The sequence below is a fragment of the Achroia grisella genome, unplaced genomic scaffold (genome assembly GCF_030625045.1).
Source record: "Achroia grisella isolate CSIRO2021 unplaced genomic scaffold, CSIRO_AGI_Agris_v1 utg474, whole genome shotgun sequence".
NCBI classification, from domain to species: Eukaryota; Metazoa; Arthropoda; class Insecta; order Lepidoptera; family Pyralidae; genus Achroia; species Achroia grisella.
In genome coordinates this window covers 2827787-2846227 of record NW_026712878.1, presented here as the reverse complement: position 1 = coordinate 2846227, position 18441 = coordinate 2827787, and the positions used below count along the sequence as shown (strand labels likewise).

The window sequence follows — 18441 nt, the reverse complement described above, 5'->3', positions numbered from 1 at the left end:
GTAAATAAAAAGAAATATGCTGGTATACACGTGTCGTCGTTATTGCTTAATAATGGATTTATTGCTCCTATGATAATGTAGAAACGATAGATTTTACACAGAAGAATGTGACGATAATACACATTCACAATGGAAATTAACTGTAAAGAGAAGTGTGTAGATAGTAATATAATATAAAAAATTATAGATGTTTCAGAATAAAAAACAATACAAATGTGAGATATATTACTGTATTATTTTCCTAATAAATAAAAGAAAGTGGTAATCAAACTATAATAACTATTACCCATAATCAAACTATAATACTATTAACTAATTGTCAATGTTCGAATTGACTCATAAAAAATGAATAGATTTCTAGTTATGTATAACAGATTAAACGTTAAATGTACTAAAGTGAGTGTAAGACGTATTAAAATATAACATCTAAAAAATATCGACAAATTCAAATGAAGTTGAAAACATTCGAAATATCAGCGGAAACTTGGTATTTGTCATTTCGCAGTAGACTGACCCCGTCGTTCCGCACGGGCGAATTGGGGTTTCTAATATCACAATAAGTGCAGACGTAATATCTAACTCCGCCCAAAGTACGAATTTCGTAGCGAACTCGACGCGGTGAATATATCATGCAGGGATGCCAACCGTACGAGTTTATTGGACTTCGGTACGAGGTACGAGGACTTTTTCATCTTAGTAATAGGAAAAAATTTGATAATTGCACCCACAATAGACATGATGACTGATTCTTTAAAAAGACTCCACGACAATCTATCTTTACACAGAATAATTCATATTTAAAAAAAAACTTAAATAATATGAGGGACTAATTGCTTTAAAAAAAAATACAATTTAGCTCTTGCTTAGAACTATTTGCCTTGATCCTTGAATCTTTGTTCCATGATGGTTGAAGGTACTTTCTACTAGCGCAATAGTAGGACAATAATTAATTTTCATCAGGTTTTAACAACAATGTGATAAGTTTAATTTAGAAATAGCGCGAAACAGAAATAAATATGGTAGATCTTTGTATAGTACCTACTTTGTACGACAGTCATTTGTTTGCGAAAGAGTGACATTACGTGCTCCTGATTGGTGTTCTATCTATAATGGTGAATTGATGATATGTTTTGCATTTTTATTTTATTAAAATAAATATAATCTCGCTATTAATCTAAAAACACATGTTTTAGTATGAATCAGCCTATCATGAAAAATACATAAAAAACTCGATTTCGGTCATTCTTAGTTAGTGTCATGCAATTACGTATTGTGTGAGGTTGAATGTCTTTGTTCAATATAAAAACAATAACCAGATTAGTTACTTGCTAATTTTACTTAACTCATTTAAGTAAACGAACGGTAATGATAGTGATAAAATATTTTTCGATTATCAAAGTGAATGTCTTAAGTAAATGGCCTTAAATTTGTCTTATATTTTAACCTCCTTTATACAAAGTAAGAATAGTATCAAAAAGATGTGGTTGTCAACCCTGGTATCGTGTTGTAACTAAGTTAAGTGTTGAAGCGACTACACGCTCGTAGACGGTCCCTTGATTTTGTCACGGTTTTAAATTCTTCAGTTTGCGTTTCAATAAAGTACTTTACATATTGTATGCTCATCGAATTTGGACTCTATTGCCTCTACATAAAGGTTTGTTACTAGTTCCGTGAAGTGAAATCACGCAATAGTAAATATCACGTTATGAATATTACCTCGTTTCTAGTGCATTTCTTTTTCCTTTTATCTAATACCCTTTGTTATGTTTACAGTTCGTTTTTCCAACACTTTTACTTACCGTATCTACGTTCTTTTTATTAACTGTAGTGCTTTGGAAATAATGCAGCTCTTTTTAATCAAGAAATAATAGAATTTTATTTGTGGAATAGATAGAATTTCATTTATATACATTATATAAACGGAATATTTATGAAGATAATGTTATTTAAGAGCTTATTATTTAAAATAGTGTTTAATTTAATTTTCATTCCAAGGTCACTGTTGCCCACTTAAATAAGAGACGCGTAGCATTTAGCTGGCAAATATCCGGCTTATAAATATAAATGTGCTATGAAAGCCTCGCAGCGTCTAGTGGTTTACATAATCTAGTGATTGGGGACTAAATAGGAGTACTATATAGATTCTAAAGTTAGTAACTTCTAATCTGGCCGAAATGAAAATGTATGTGTCAATTAATATTTTTGACTGACTCTCCAGTGTCAAACTTAAAGTTAATCCGAAACGACCGTGATCTCCTTTAAGCATAATAGTCGTGAATGTATAATTAAAAGTAAATGCGAAGTATAAAGTAGGTACAGCATAGTCTAGTTGGAAAGTTACTGGCGTTGCTGCTTACAAACTTGTACGTGTTCAACAAAAACATGGTACACGAATTTCCCTTCCCAGAATTCGAGGAAACTTTGTATTATATTATAAAATCTATGTGTATATGTGTTATGCTTAAGTTTTCATTTACAAGAGGATTAAAATTAAAAGTTCACCATGTATGTTAGTTGGAAGAATGAAACGCAACATTGATGTAGTTAAGAGGTTTACGAGGGCGCTGAGGAATATTACTGACTCAGCAAACATAGCGTAGGATGTTTATTTACAGCAGATATAAAATAAACGTATTAAATTGTTGATAGATCTATTAAGTTTTGTGAAAATTTCAGCTCTATTTTATTTCAATCTCACCTTTAAAGTAGGTAGTAGGTATAATATTTGGTTTACTGAAAACGCAAAAAATATTTTAAAGCCGTAGTATTCAATGTAATATAATAATTATTGCATCTTGAATTCTTATTCATAATACAGCTAGAATAAATGTTTATATAACTGACAGTGAAATAATATTTCTCGCATACAAGTTTGAATTCGTTATACTATGGTAGATATGGATACTGCACAGACAGGAGTCAGCGGGGACGCGAAACTTAGTTGCAAAAGATTTAATGGAAGTTAGTCTCTCTTTGTCTGAGTTTGGCACTGGTCTGCCCGCCGCCTCGCTTCTGTTTCATAACTTTGACTCTCCTAAGGGCTGCCACATGGCGTATAGGACTCGCTATTTAATTCTATATCTGAGCTTATAAATTATAAACCCACTAATAACAGGGTTTTAATGAGTCTAATTTGTACTGCAAATACAAAGAAATAAGGATATTTAGAAAAGAAAACTTGTCTTCCTATTCTTATATTTATTCTTAGTCTTCCGTATAAACGTTGACCATACTACTAGAATAAAAAGATACTGTATAACTATTGTGAAATTACATACACGTAAAACTTTCCTCGTTTTCTCATATTTAGAATGACAAACGACTATATACATACATTATAATTTATCTGCGCTAGTTTTCGTGTCCGCACCCCTTATACGAGTTAGATAATATGCCTTTTAGAAAGACTAAAGGGAGAGAGGCATCTTCATTAAATAAATATCTTTAATTAATGTTGAGAAATATCGATTTCAAAATGTTATAGTCGATGACATAATTTCTCCGATGTTTTACTGATCTATAAAGCTCGAGCAAATGATTAAAAGTAATTAAATTTAAACTATAGTCATTATTCGGAATAGCTAAAGTGTTTATTTGACATTTTATGAAAGAATCCTTTCACATCATAAATTGAGTCATTGTAATTAAAAGTATATTATAATCCCAGTCCCTAAAACTTTATATTGGGAAGTAGAAGTATTTATAGCCGATAAAATTAGAAAGTTAAAATTGAGTTTTAATTATATTGAGTTCTGTGAGTGAGCCTCTGAGGCAACCCTATCCTCAAATGTATATCTAGGGGTTAGTCAAAAGGGAAGTTTTATTGCTCGTGAATTTCATTATAACTTTGCGAGCCTCTACTCTTAATGTCTTTAAATGAGGATTGTTGTCTAATTTGTACGAATTATGTTGGAGTTTGCTCTCGGGACTTGAGATACGATGTGATACAATGCATACAAACGACATCTGGTATACGTACATACAATTTGACTATGTAGACATTGCTTCAATTTAGATTCCCATGCCACTGTCCTCATTAATATATCTTTGACTAAGGATGGGATTATTGACTTGTGCTGTATTATTGTAGATCCGTTGGTTTATTTTGTGATACACTAGATAATGCACAGGATTTGAAGTTTATTAAAATAAACTGCCTATTACATACAATCTAATCTATCTTAATTTTTTTTTAATGTTGAATGGTTTTTAAGAACTACTTGTATTTTATATACATACCTACTGGGTATAGAAACTTAGTAAAGTCAATTTTGTAACTGTCTAGTGTATATAAACTTATTATTATTATTATTTAAATTCGTTCAGTCATTTAGTCGTAAAAAGCAAGAAATATATCTCCATTACCATTCTGTCATTCGGACGGAGTGTCATTCTGAGTCCGTCCATTACCATTCTGAAAAATACTGAATAAAATTCACAGTAGGTACGTAAAAACTCTGAAAACATATTTTTAGGTCGTTCTTTATTTTAACGGGATTTCTATGATTGCATATTCAAAATATATTAAGCGGAAACTAAACCGTTTGTGCTATGGTAAACGGTTAACGTTCGATTGACAAAAAAAGTTCAGCTATTATAGCTTTCAAAAACAACTCCACAGCCGGCTATGAATTCAAATGTCCAATACCGATTGGACAGTTTTATGGCATCTGTACCATTGAACGTTTCGCCATGTAGACTCCTATCTCGTGGTTTCTGTACCCTGCAGTGTTTCAATGACATCGTAAATCTAGCTGGCCGTGCCATATTTTTCCCAGTCGTTAAAATATGTAATCCTTTTACAGCAATGACGGTTTTATCTTTTCATAGATATACGTCACGCTTTTCTTACTTTCTTCGGGTTTGTGGAAACTGTAGAAGTCCACCGTTTAATCAAAACATATTAATTTTGGTTTACTCTGTTACTAGTTTGCTTGTGAGCAGGTGTATAAATAGAAAATTTAAGCTTCAAAGTTTTTTTTTCCCAATTTATACATATCTACGTTTAATTCTTTACAAATAAACATAGGTACTATACACGAATGGTAGAAAATGTTAAAAGAAATTTTTAAATATTATATTCTAATACGTCGGATAGTATTAATTATTAACTAATGGATAAATTTTGTGTTTAATAATGTACACTAAATAAAAGCTTAACCTATGAGAGTTTGTTAAGATGTCTGTTACTACTTGATTACGGGATGGATTTTGACGAAATTCGTATATATTGATTAATAGTAATAGTAAAAGATGTGCACTCAGCACATATTTTACTATTAATATTTATGCATACTTTTATCGATAATTAGGCGAGTTCTATCAATGATGACGGATTGTATCGGTGTCATTTCTTAATTTATCTAACGTATGAAAATAAAGATTTACGAATCCATATCGCCACTAGCACAATCTGTCCATATCATTAACGGGTTACGACTAGAGTAATCAAAAATGTTTGCTTAAACAAAGCATATGCTCCATATAATTTGATCTAGTTACGCTTGTGCCTTGTACTTAATCGTTCAGACGTTCCATATATCTACGCTATATGTAGAATTATGACACATCACAAGTTACCCCGCTGGCCTCCAAGAGAAAGTTTATTCGGGTGAGTTTGCTTTCGGCCCCATCCCCGGCACGGTCTGCGCAGTTCGGCAAGTTCGCCCTCCCCTCTTCGTACTCGGAAACTAAATATTGTGGAGGTACACACACTGGATGTGTTCACAAGTATTACAAGATGCCATTTAGTTTTATTCACAGACAACTCTTATACGTTTTTTGAATGAAGTTTCAAATCTACGTTAGTGCAGACTGTTACATTGTTGGAATGCGAGTTGAAATAAATATTTGTATTGATAAATCGCGCTTTGATAATTGCATCGATATCAGTCTGTAGTCGATGTTTATCCAAATGGTAAAGTTACCATCTTAACACAATTCAAATGTAATCATAATGAGATGCTAATAAGCAATGCAATTTTCTGTTGTTTGTAAATCTTCAGAAGCAACAATCATACTTACTTTCGAATACAGTAATCATTATAATTATTGGCACTTTTTGGCAAATTTAAGAGTTTTCTGTATGCAAATAAATTATATTCCACTGTCCAACACATAAATTATTTAATTCAAAAACAAACAAAGATGTTTCATGTAAAGTTTTAAATGCACAGACAGGACGAACTACGGTTTCCAAAACTAAATTACGTTTAAGACTTTTAATGACTTTTAGAATATGATTTTTAGACACCTATAACTATGTATTTTTGTTTTGTGAGACTAAACTTTCTCCGCCACGTTAGGACACTGCTTCCCACCGCCCATCCAGATAACTTTATATGTCGTTTGTTTGCGACCATTCCAGTAGGTAATTAAGTTGATCTATGCGCTGCAAGTTGGCGGCTGGATGTGTAACTACCGAACTACGGTCGCAACTCGCTGGTGGGGGCGATAGTAAAGGGGAATAATGTTATCGCGCCGGGTGTCGACTTTTAGACGGACCCACCCAAGTTTCAGGGCCTTCGGACTTACGCAAACAACACCGCAAACAAGATTTTCTCTTGTAAGATAAACAGGCCCGGCTTTGTTCTGTATTGCTTTAGTTTTTATTTTGCGTGATTTACATATCAGTGTGATACATTTGTTGTGCGAAAGTTGGGAGGAGTGATTAATGTTGTCCCATTTATTTTGTGTGTGTTTGTGTGTGTGTGTTGTTTTTATGTAAAATCGAGATTTGTATTTTGTTTGTTTGTATTTCAATTTGTTAAAGGATTTTTTCTTAATACATTGTAAATATTAAAGATTCTTCAATTGAAACTTATATTTGGTGTACGACAATAAAAACGGTGGAATCTTTATACAGGAATTCTTATAAATTAGGTGGGGATTATTTGGTATTTTCGGAATCTCTTTCAATGGCATGATTAAAAGACAAATTACAATTATATTATTTATGTTCTTTGCAGAACATGGCATCGACTAGACAGAAAATAAAGTGAACATAGGTTAGAGAAATTGTTAATTTTCTTTAAATACATTAAAGGAATGAAACATGTATGTAGCGAATGTACATTTGTACATACATGTTTCATACATTTTTTTTATGGTCCCTCAATGCATCGATCTATTTTTATTAATAGCCATTTTTTTCAGTATGATTCATCTGATGTACACACTTACATCGTTCTTTACGTCGAACCACTGACTGACTTCATACGTTGTGAACGGTCTGCAAATATTAATATTGTGACATTTAAAGCTATATACATTATTACGTAGCAGGCAGTCAAACTGAGATTATTACATTTAATACGAACCGCGAACTTGGGCGCAATCTTGCGAAAATTGCCCCCGACCGTGTCTGTTAACAAGTTGAGTCAAAGTTGTTACATCTATAGCCAAAGCTGGTTTGTGCGCTAACCTCCATCATGTATATACGAATATAAATTGTTCGTATGCCGAATTTCATGACGACAATGTACACATATGTATAGGTTGTTTAAAAAAATCGATGTCGTATTTATGTCAGTAAGCATAAGGATATAATTATGTACCGCGTATATTATAAAATGTACGTTCAGTAACTCGAGATGTTTACGGATAAAAAAAAAATACATTAATTAGATCGTGAACTGTGAATAAGATGGTAACGAATATGGAAGTGTATGCAGTAAAAATTGTGTAAGTAAATTTAGAAATGGAACGCTGAAATAAAAGTATTGCATGAATCGGCCTTTAAAAACCATTTGTTATGTCTAATCTTCTCTCTTTCCCCTTTGACGTAATGCTAGTTATCTTTACCGTTATCTCGCCCACTGGATAGGGCGATCATGTCGGTATTATGCGTTGCATTGCATTATATTTTATTTTATATTTTCGTTGAACTTTTACCAGTTTGTTTTTATTAAATGAATGGAGTAATTTCGGTTTCTGTACTTAGTTATTCATGGCCCCAGATATGTATAATTATATATCTCTGAACAATATAAACAAAGTATTTATCAGAGACTGTCTTGTTATTAACTTATTTGGAAGTAATGGCTTTTGTTATGGGTGTCAGTATGTTTTTATATACATATTAATGTTATTCGATGCGAATATCATTTCGAATTCTCGCGAATTAGATTTGTTGTTTTATAATGCACCTACCTGTAAGTCCGGCGTTTCGGCTTATATGCAGCATGCATTTGCAATTATTATCTACACCATTTGTAGCGTTACTGGTAGGCCGATATCGCTAATGCAACCGTAAATTACCCTGTGTGCGACGCCCTTGCAGGCCGACTCCACGGGGACGCCTTGTCTCCACGCCTCACTAAATATTCAGCGAATATTATCGCCATCTTGGGCTGACATTTCAACCGGAACGATTCGGCTTCGTTTAGAAATTGGTTAGAGACTGCTGCGGAGAATGTACCATCTTCATTCTCATCAGTATGCATTGTCGTGATCAGAATGAATGTGAATTTCAGCCTATCGATAAACATGTCCTGAACGCACTGTCATAGACAGAAATTTCAATAATAATTAGGTTTGACATTAAATGTTATTGTAGTAACACAAGGTGACCTTTACCATTGTATGTATTTTTTGACAGGGCTATACATATTTCTGAAAATTTTCTTGACATTCGTTTTTCCAGAAAATCTGTCAGACCCATTCCATACGAAAATTTATTAAAATTGTCTAATTCTGAAAATGAGGTAACCACATACAACAGCCATGGAATAGACCACCGTGGTGTGTTACTCAAAATGTTATTAAATTTGTACAATATTATCGTTTTAGTATATTTGTAATTAATGTTTGCTGATTTTCTGAATTCAGAAATACTTTTCAAATAAAAACAAAAGACCTCCATTTTTTTTTATTTATTGGAATGCTATTTACCTTGTGTAGATATTTCATTGAACATTTTTAGACTATTTAATTATTTAAAGAATAAATCAAAACAATCTGTTCTATTTCTATATTCGGCTTTTGTTGGAAAGTTTATATACTTCCCATCAATAACCATTTCCAATTTATCAAGGTTTATACGTATGAGATATCGCCACATGTTAGCTTTCAAAGCCGACCACTGTTACCCGATATCCATCATAGTACCGATAAGGCCCCACTTTTACTGTGAGATCTTTGTCCGGTAAAAGGCGTTCTCTATTTCTTAGTCTGCAATGAAGTTACACGTGCGTCATCGTCATCATTGAAAGAGCGGCAGATATTTGATACGATGCGGTCTTGGTATACTATATCAATTGCGGTGAAGGGCCCAACGAACGGGTTAGTGCTATTGATTGGTTTTGTTCCAAATAGTTCTAAAGGCTAGTAGATTGGCTTTCGGATTTATCATTTTGAGATATCATTAAGAATAATGTTAAGGTAGATTGGAGATAGGTGTAAATCTTGAAAATTGCTTTTTGTTATATTCTTAATGTTACTTTAGTTAATTATTTAGTACTAGTGTATTCTATACAATATTACATTCGATTAGAAAAGAATGTCTAATATTAAAAAAATTACGTGACATTGCGTTAATCTCGAATCACTGCATACATTTTTTTCTCTAAAAAGAAGCAACGGCACGCAAATTAACCATTTATAAATTTCATGCTTAGCTGTTGTTGCGCTTTACATGACAACGGATATCTATGTAATTGCATACGAACAAAGCCGCGGAATGCTTTAGATAATAAATAAAAACCCGCATCATCTTGTAGCTGACTACTTTATCCGTTTCGGAGAAAAATATTGTATGCGTTTGATCACACGTCATCTTTGCTGCGTGCATAGAGACATATTTTTCTCTCTATTTATAAAACAAGAACAATATTCATTATATAAATATCTGTCTATGTTTATATTATAAAGATTGACATACTGACATAATTGTATTGTACTATAGTGGTACTAAATCTAAAAGCTATGAAGTAAATAAAAGGTAGACATATGTATATTGAATAGAATTTTGAAAATGCTTTCCTAAAATTTTGATAATTGTTATGTTAGGAGCAATGTGTCGATGTTCTTTTAAATTATTTGTCTGAAGTGTTCTTATTAATGTAAATTGTATTATTATCAGCAAAAACACTTTCAAGTTCACTATGAATTTAGGTCAATATAGTTTTATCGTACATCATACATTATGTTGTCATTGATCACACAAGATAAAGCTTTTACCATTCTAACGTCGATCCTCTGCAAGACAATCGCTTTCTAATACCTCCGGCAATCGATAGTACAACGACCCGTCTAATATCGGCTTATTGCTTTCGTATAACCCATTTCAAGAGATAGGAGATAAGAAAACGTTAATTAAACTGATTGCGGATGGATTGCATATCTGTCTGTTCGGATGTGGGGGTTCCAATAGTGTAACCAATGTTAGCGAGAGCTTTCGAGACACAAATATTTGAAATTAATTTCAAGTCAGTATGTTTAAAGTAATCGTTTTTTTTCTATTTTAATGGACGATTAGTCGCAAGACTATAAGCAGATGTGTTGAGTGCTGCTTGACGTATAGGCGAAGAGGTCAGCACCACTTCTGCCTTACTATGCAGTATATTCCTCCTTATGTACATATATATTTAATATTTATATATTTCAAGTAACCTGTATAATTTGTTAATTAACTATTTTGCTCACAAAGATAATTATGGATCTTTTAATAATAAAATAGTATAATAAACATAATAATACTGGACACAAAGTAATGGGCAGAGATATATTCACGCAAAAATAAGGTACAAAAGAAGTTAAAGCTAAAAGACCTATATAAGAAAATGTTACCATGTTACTAGTGAATGCAAGTGTGTGCGTCGTAATATTCTAGCAAATTATTAGCACTTATCTAAATTGTGTTGAGTATAGAACGCTCAAGATCGAGCCAAAGGCGCCGCTTTCTGAAAAACCAATATGTGATTGTAATTTGTTCTTCTCGGTCGCTATAGTCTTGGCAAAATTGGCTGGCTTGTCGTCGTTTGTTTGTTATTGATATAGTGGTGTTGTTGTGGCACGTTTAACAAAATATTGCCATTTTAGTGGACTTTAATACATTGAGTGGTGAACTCGCCTGCGCCTAGACGATGTCCTGGCGGGGTACCATTCGGAAATGATAGGATAAGTCAAAGCCCATCATTGCAAATTAAAAAATAATAACTGAACTTGTTTTCGTGGATGTCAACCTGACTACCACCCTAGTGCTAACAATCTCTTGACACCCTTGCCCTTTGTTTTTTTTTGCCACTTTTATCTTGCATAATATTAATAGGATGGATAGTTGCTTTAAAAAATGTTAGATTATAAAATTGAAACGTCCCGCATAAATTTGAGTGTATGGTAACACTAGCTGGCAGAATACGAAGTCTGCGCACTCTAAAGTAGTTTGTGGAGGCGGAATACCGATCGCGGAATTGGGGATGTGTATACGTGAGTTGCTTTGGAATAGCCGCCATCAAGTTGATTAATAGAGTTTTATTGCATACGCGTTTAAAACTTCTCTTACAATTATTTTTAGCTTTACGAGCGACGGTAAATTTTATTTAATAATTTAATATAAAATGTAAATTTAATTTTAAAAATTATTTTCAGTGTACCAAATAAACAATTTTCTTTTCTTTCTTTCTAATGAATCGACAATTTTGTAACGATTTTATATTTTTATCATCCATTATATAGCGTCATCGGTGCGAGAAACTGTGTACTGCGATCGCCAACCCGCATGCCCAGCGTGGCGATTATGGGCACATTCCTCCCATGACAGGTCCTACACAACCATGGCCCCTAGTTCCCGGCCGCTCTGCTATTCCTGGCCAAGGCGGCGGTCATAACGGCAATAAGGGGTGCTAAGAATCCCCGGGCTACGGTAGGCCGCCAACACTCATTGACCCTGGCTACGTATAACGGACGTACACTGCGACTGGATGAACACCTCGCGCAACTGGAAGAAGAACTGAAATATATAGGATGGCATATTCTTGGTCTTTGTGAAGTCCGAAGAGAGGGGGAGGACACCATGACTCTGGAATCTGGCCATCTTATGTATTTCAGGGAGGGAGAACAACCTTCCCAAGGTGTCGGGTTTTTGGTCCATAAGACCCTAATAAACAATGTTGTAGAAATCTCCAGTGTGTCGAATAGGGTTGCGTATCTCGTATTAAAGCTAACTGAGAGGTATAGCCTTAAAGTTGTGCAAGTATACGCACCGACATCGGCACACTCGGATGATGAAGTAGAGAGTATGTACGAAGACATATCCAAGGCCATACATAACACCTCAAAGGCATTCTACAACGTTGTTATGGGGGATTTTAATGCTAAAGTGGGAATCCAAACCGGCAGCGAATCGACAGCTGTGGGACCACATGGTTTTGGTAGTAGGAATCATAGGGGGCAAATGCTCGTCAACTTTCTAGAGAAAGAGGGGTTGTTCTTGATGAATTCTTTCTTCAAGAAACAACCTCAACGAAAGTGGACGTGGCAGAGCCCCGACTCTATGACCAAAAACGAGATCGATTTCATCTTGACGGATAAGAAGCGTATATTCAGAGATGTCTCTGTGATCGCTAGGTTTAAAACCGGAAGCGATCACAGATTAGTTCGTGGCTCTCTGAATATCGATCTCAAGCTGGAAAGAATACGCCTGATGAAGTCGACGCTCCGGCCAAATATGCTCCAAACCATTGTTGGTTCTAAAGCATTCCAATTAAAACTGGAAAACCGGTTTGCTGTTTTGGAAACCACAGACAGTATTGACCAAAGACTCGATACTATAATAGCTTGCCTCAAGGATGAAGGCACGAAATTTTGCGAGAAGAGGCGTACAGGAAAAAGGACTAGACTTTCGGGAGAGACTCTGCAGCTTATTCAACATCGACGCGACAAGTCCTCAACGCTAACATCACCAGAACACCGGGTATTGAATAAAAAAATTTCTAAATTGGTACGACGTGATCTCCGATCCTCAAATACACTTTTAATTGAAAAAGCAATTGAGCAGAATCGGGGATCAAAAGTGTTCGTCCAACAGCTGGAAAGAAGGCACTTGTCGAAGGTAACCACATCTACAGGGACGGTTACCGCTTTTCTCTCGGAAGTTGAAGACTTCTTCGGAGAACTGTACGCCTCAAATATCGGCCTGAATCTCTTGTTGTCGATTCCAGAGCTCCTCTGACACGCCACTACACTGAGGAGATGCCCGAAATTAGTCGTGACGAGATCGTGATGGCTCTTAAACAGCTCAAAAATGGAAAAGCCCCAGGTGAAGACGGAATAACCACTGAGCTCCTGAAGGCTGGAGGTACTTCGGGAACTCTTCAATTCTCTCCACCGGGAGAACTCCACAGGCATGGAGTAGGGCCATAGTTATTCTGTTCTTCAAAAAGGGAGACAAAACCCTACTGAAGAACTATCGGCCCATCTCATTGTTAAGCCATATATACAAGCTGTTTTCAAGTTCACGAATCGGCTTGCGCGAATCATGAGTTTCAACCTCCGGAACAGGCCGGGTTTCGAAGTGGTTATGGCACCATAGATCACATTCACACAGTAAGGCAGGTTATACAGAAAACAGAAGAGTATAATCAACCTCTGTGTCTAGCCTTTGTTGACTATGAGAAGGCCTTTGACTCTATCGAGACACTGTTCTGGAGTCTCTGCAGCGATGCCAAGTCGACTGGCGATACATCGAAGTGTTGAGATGTCTCTATAACGCTTGACCGTCCAAGTACAAACCCAGCAGACTAAGCATATCCACCTAAAGCGTGGTGTAAGACAAGGGGATGTTATATCCCCTAAATTATTTAATGCGTTGGAGGATATGTTTAGAATTGTTAATTTAATGTCAACGGCCATCTCTCACTTACGATTTGCTGACGACATTGTCATCATGGCTGAATCGCTGCAGGATTTACAACAGATGCTGAACGGCCTGGCTGAATCATCTCAACGCATCGGTCTTCGGATGAATTTGGACAAAACCAAGATCATGTTCAATGATCGCATTCATTCGCAGGGGTATATTTATATAGGACAAACACTGCAACTAGGTAAACACAACTTTGAGAGGGAGGCCAAGAGACGAATACAGCTAGGCTGGGCGGCATTTGGGAAACTTCGTCAAGTCTTCTTGTCGTCGCTACCACAAAGCCTTAAGACCAATATATAACCAGTGCGTCCTACCCGTTATTCGGTACCCGATTCGGCACCGTTATGACTTACGGTGCCGAATCGTGGACACTGACGATACGACTGGTCCACCAACTCAAAGTCGCTCAACGAGCTATGGAAAGAGCTATGCTTGGAGTTTCTCTGAGGGATAAAATCCGAAACGAAGTGCTTCGCCAGAGAACTAAGGTCACCGACATAGCTCTTCGCATCTGTAAGTTGAAGTGGCAGTGGGCTGGTCATATCTGTCGCAAAACCAATGCTCGCTGGAGTAGGCGTGTTCCAGAGTGGAGACCGCGAATTGGCAAACGTAGTGTGGTACGCCCCGCAGCTAAGCGACGACTTACGTAGGGTTGCGGGTAGTAACTGGATGAGAAGGGCTGAAGATCGTGCCCAGTGGCGTGCCTTGGGAGAGGCTTATGTCCAGCAGTGGACTGCAGTGGGCTGATGATGATCATCCATTATAATGTTTTGGCACCGTCATTAGGTCGAATTAGGTTAAAACAGTTCAATAGTTAAAATATGTTTGTAGGACATTTAGCAGTCTTATGAATAACTGCGTAAATCTTAGCGATTTCTATTGCGGACTATAATTATGTATACTATTAGTTTGCTTTCTTTAAATAGTTTCTGATGACGCTTACAATTTAAAAATCACATCTATGTTATCTTCAAATTGAGACATCAAGTCCCAATGTTCATAATATAAATTGTTATTATTTTACGGCGCATTCAAACGTCCATCGTTCAAAAACACTTATCTTTTAATTGCACTAAAAGTTTTTACAGCAATAGGGTCTACTAATAATCTGTTAAATCGTACTATCTTGCCGGTCAATAACTTCCGCATTCGACACGAAGATTTAGGGCTGACAACAACAAAAATACTCAAATGACATATTTTTATTTTTTTGTATTGATGCCTATCTTTAATTTGGGAATTATTTAAAAAAGATTGTTAGTTTTTATTTGGTTCTAAAAAAATATTTTAATATGTAACTGTAGTATGCAATTGTAGTTCTCTGGGTTTCCGGTAATATTCATTATATACAGCAATTAGATATGAATGCTATATATTTAGTTTTTATTGATACGGCAAAGTTTTTCAGCGATGTTGCATAGCAATAAAAAGTGCGAAATGCATTAGAGACACACACATTTACCACATAAATATTTGCAAACTTTGTCAATCCCATAATAAACTTTAATGACTTTGGTAATAGGATTGTTAGTTTGTTAATTCTATAGGCATATATTACCGTGGAAAGAAAACAGTGTTACTATTCTGTGCAATGTTTAACATCGCTTTTCCAATTCTTGGAGTGGTCTAAAGTCCTAATATTTATCGCTTGCTCTTTAGGAGAATTTATTGTTACGACATGGTAAATAACGATATTATTTGTTTGTGATGGAATGTAGGCTAGTATGAATATAGTTTCTTAGTTCTTTTATTGTAATATAAATTATGTATTTCAAAAACGGCAACGCCAAATAACTTTATCTTTTTAAGAAATGTTGTCCTTATTTGACATTTCTCTACATAGTTTAAAACGAACTATTCACTTATATGTTTTAAATTACGCAACGGACTTTAATCCAGTTTTCAGAAATAATTGAGAGGATGGTTCATATGTATAATACATGCGTGTTATTATATAGACAAAGCGGAGAAATTTAAAGATTTGTATTGCATCCGTGCGAAACTGGGACGGGCCGCCAGTTAATAGTAAATCTGTTAAATGACTATTTTATCGGTATGCTGGTAGTCTTGGGAGCTCACTCGAGCAGCGTGCCCGGATTCTACACGAAGGGATTGTAATTGTAACTCCGCAACCCCTAAGGTATAATAATAATATTCAGATTTCAGACCCATGTCAAGTTGGACCGCTTTAATGACTGTCAGCTCTATCGAATAATTATGTTCAACAGAACGTGCAATGAATTTTAGTTTCTATTTGCTAGGAGGTAATATTCAACTTTTTATTTTCTTAAGGTACAGTAGAAACTAAAATCGACTGTCCATACATATCGTATGTAGTATATATATCTTGTTTGTATGTTTCAAATTGAATAAACAAATAATGTGATAATAAAAAGGAGCAATTTTTTATTGTAATAGCATTTCATAAAACGAACTGTAACTGTAAATAAAGAGTTCATTGGATACATAAGTGTATGTTGGACGCTATATTTTGCATGAATATCGCTTCAGACAATAATATATCGTCTGAAATGACATGCATACGCAAGATGGAGTGCGCTAGGACGTGCAGTTTCGTTCCAAATGCAAATAGTATGGGAATTGTCTTTATTTTTCGTATAGCTCTCAGGATTTCAAGATGGAAGTGAACAGTTGTTGTGTTTATCGTTTGTCCATACACTTTATTTAAGACAATCTATTTATGACTATTATCACGTACATAATTAGTAGCCTTCATTTTTTTATTACTTCAAAATAAATGATATTCTTTTTTAGTATTTTTTTTGTTAAAATTTGTACTGGCGTTTATTAACTTAATATAATTACTAAAACAATGAGTTACAGTTAGTCGTCTGTTTGTTGCCGAACTTTGTTGAAATTATTGTTAATTATATTACTGAAATAATAATTGTGTTTTATCATTTAGTATTTCTACCAAATTCATGAAAGAAAATTAAGTTTCTTAATTTCACAAAAGTTACACGATTTATTTCGACATGTTAGTCATTAGAGTTTACTTCTAATTAGGAATTACATTATTTTGTTCTTATTATTTCTGATATATCTCAAATGTTTTCTTTATGAAACTGGAATAGCAAACAAGTTCGTCGGATTGGAAAATGGCAACCGAAGCCTATATTATATGACATCACCATGGACGTCACAAAATATATTCCTACTGACATTCGTGGTCTGTTGTGTTATTTATTCATAAAACCATAGTTTTCGTTGCAAAACTTACACTGCACGTCGTAATAAAGCTTGCGAAGTATACTGCTCGCGACAGAATTAGGTGAGAAATTCAAGGAGATTAATTGCATATAGGGATTTCAAATGCAAATAAAACATTTTCACATAAACTTAAATTGCCCGCAAACACACATGCGGTAATTCACAATGCAAATCCTCACTGTAAACCCCTTATGTTTGTACTGTTGTCATCACGTCTGCCATCGCTCAGACATAAGTTTGTGTATTAAGGAAACAATGCAGGTAACGCGGGCAATAAAATGACAGTGTTGCCCGCCTGGTTTTATGGGTCGTAAAGTATTATGTTGGTTCTGCCGCTGTTTCGGTGCAACTTACTATGTTGACGCCTCCTTCAGACACTGTAAGTAGGTTTGCCAACTTTTTTTACAATAATTTATATTCAGGTCTTTGAAAAATATTAAACAGTATTTTAGAAAAATGAACGGTAATTTATTTATTTATTGTTTTAAATACATATTTTTAGAGCTTCTCGCAAAACTTACTAATTTACAATCTTTACAATTATAATTGAAATCAAAATAAATGAGGAGCTCGTTATTTATTAAGTTAATAAATGCTCTATTTATATTATCCCGACACTTGGCATTCATTACTGAAAAACTCTTTCAGTAAATGCTGAAAAGAGTATTTTCTATACTTTTGTTTAAGAGTAAAAAGTCTAAATTATACTTTTTACTCTTGAACAAAAGTATGAAAAACAGTTTAATACTGTTTAAAACAGTATAGTTGGCAACCCTAACTGTCAACAGTGTCTACGTATTGTTATAAACAGACGTGAGACTATTCCGCGCATAGTGGCTATTGATTGCTGTATATCTATATGTAGGTATAACTGTGTTATTGATTCTGATGGCTGAAAGGCATACATTAATGTATATTTTAGTATAATGAGGAGTATTTCTTTAATTAATATTGAGTAGTACATTCTGTTTCTTTACGGTATCGGCAAAAGAAATACATTCGTTAAAGGATGTTAAACCTCTATACAGACTTTTATATCTGTCATTAAATTATACGTGTATAACTTTGCTAGTAGTAATTCTTTAATAATTTTATATATACACTTTCCCTGAACAATTAAAATATAGCCATCTATTCCCAAGTTAAACAGAGCTTGTGTTATGAATACTAGACAACTGATATAAATACTCCTACTTTTTAATACGTAGGAAACACCCACTGTCACCATACGCACATTATGCTATTATCTTATTATTTAATACCAGAGGTATTAAATCGAGTCGACCTTTTATATGCTTTTTCTTGTATTCTATAAAAATCAACTATTACTTATTTTCATAACACAT

General features: G+C 34.6%; 1 protein-coding gene across 1 annotated transcript in view; it reads left to right on the top strand.

The window, feature by feature from the left end:
• LOC131845554 (C-terminal-binding protein) overlaps positions 1-18441 on the top strand; it is a 105257-nt gene that overhangs the window by 65656 nt on the left and 21160 nt on the right. The window lies entirely within an intron of this gene.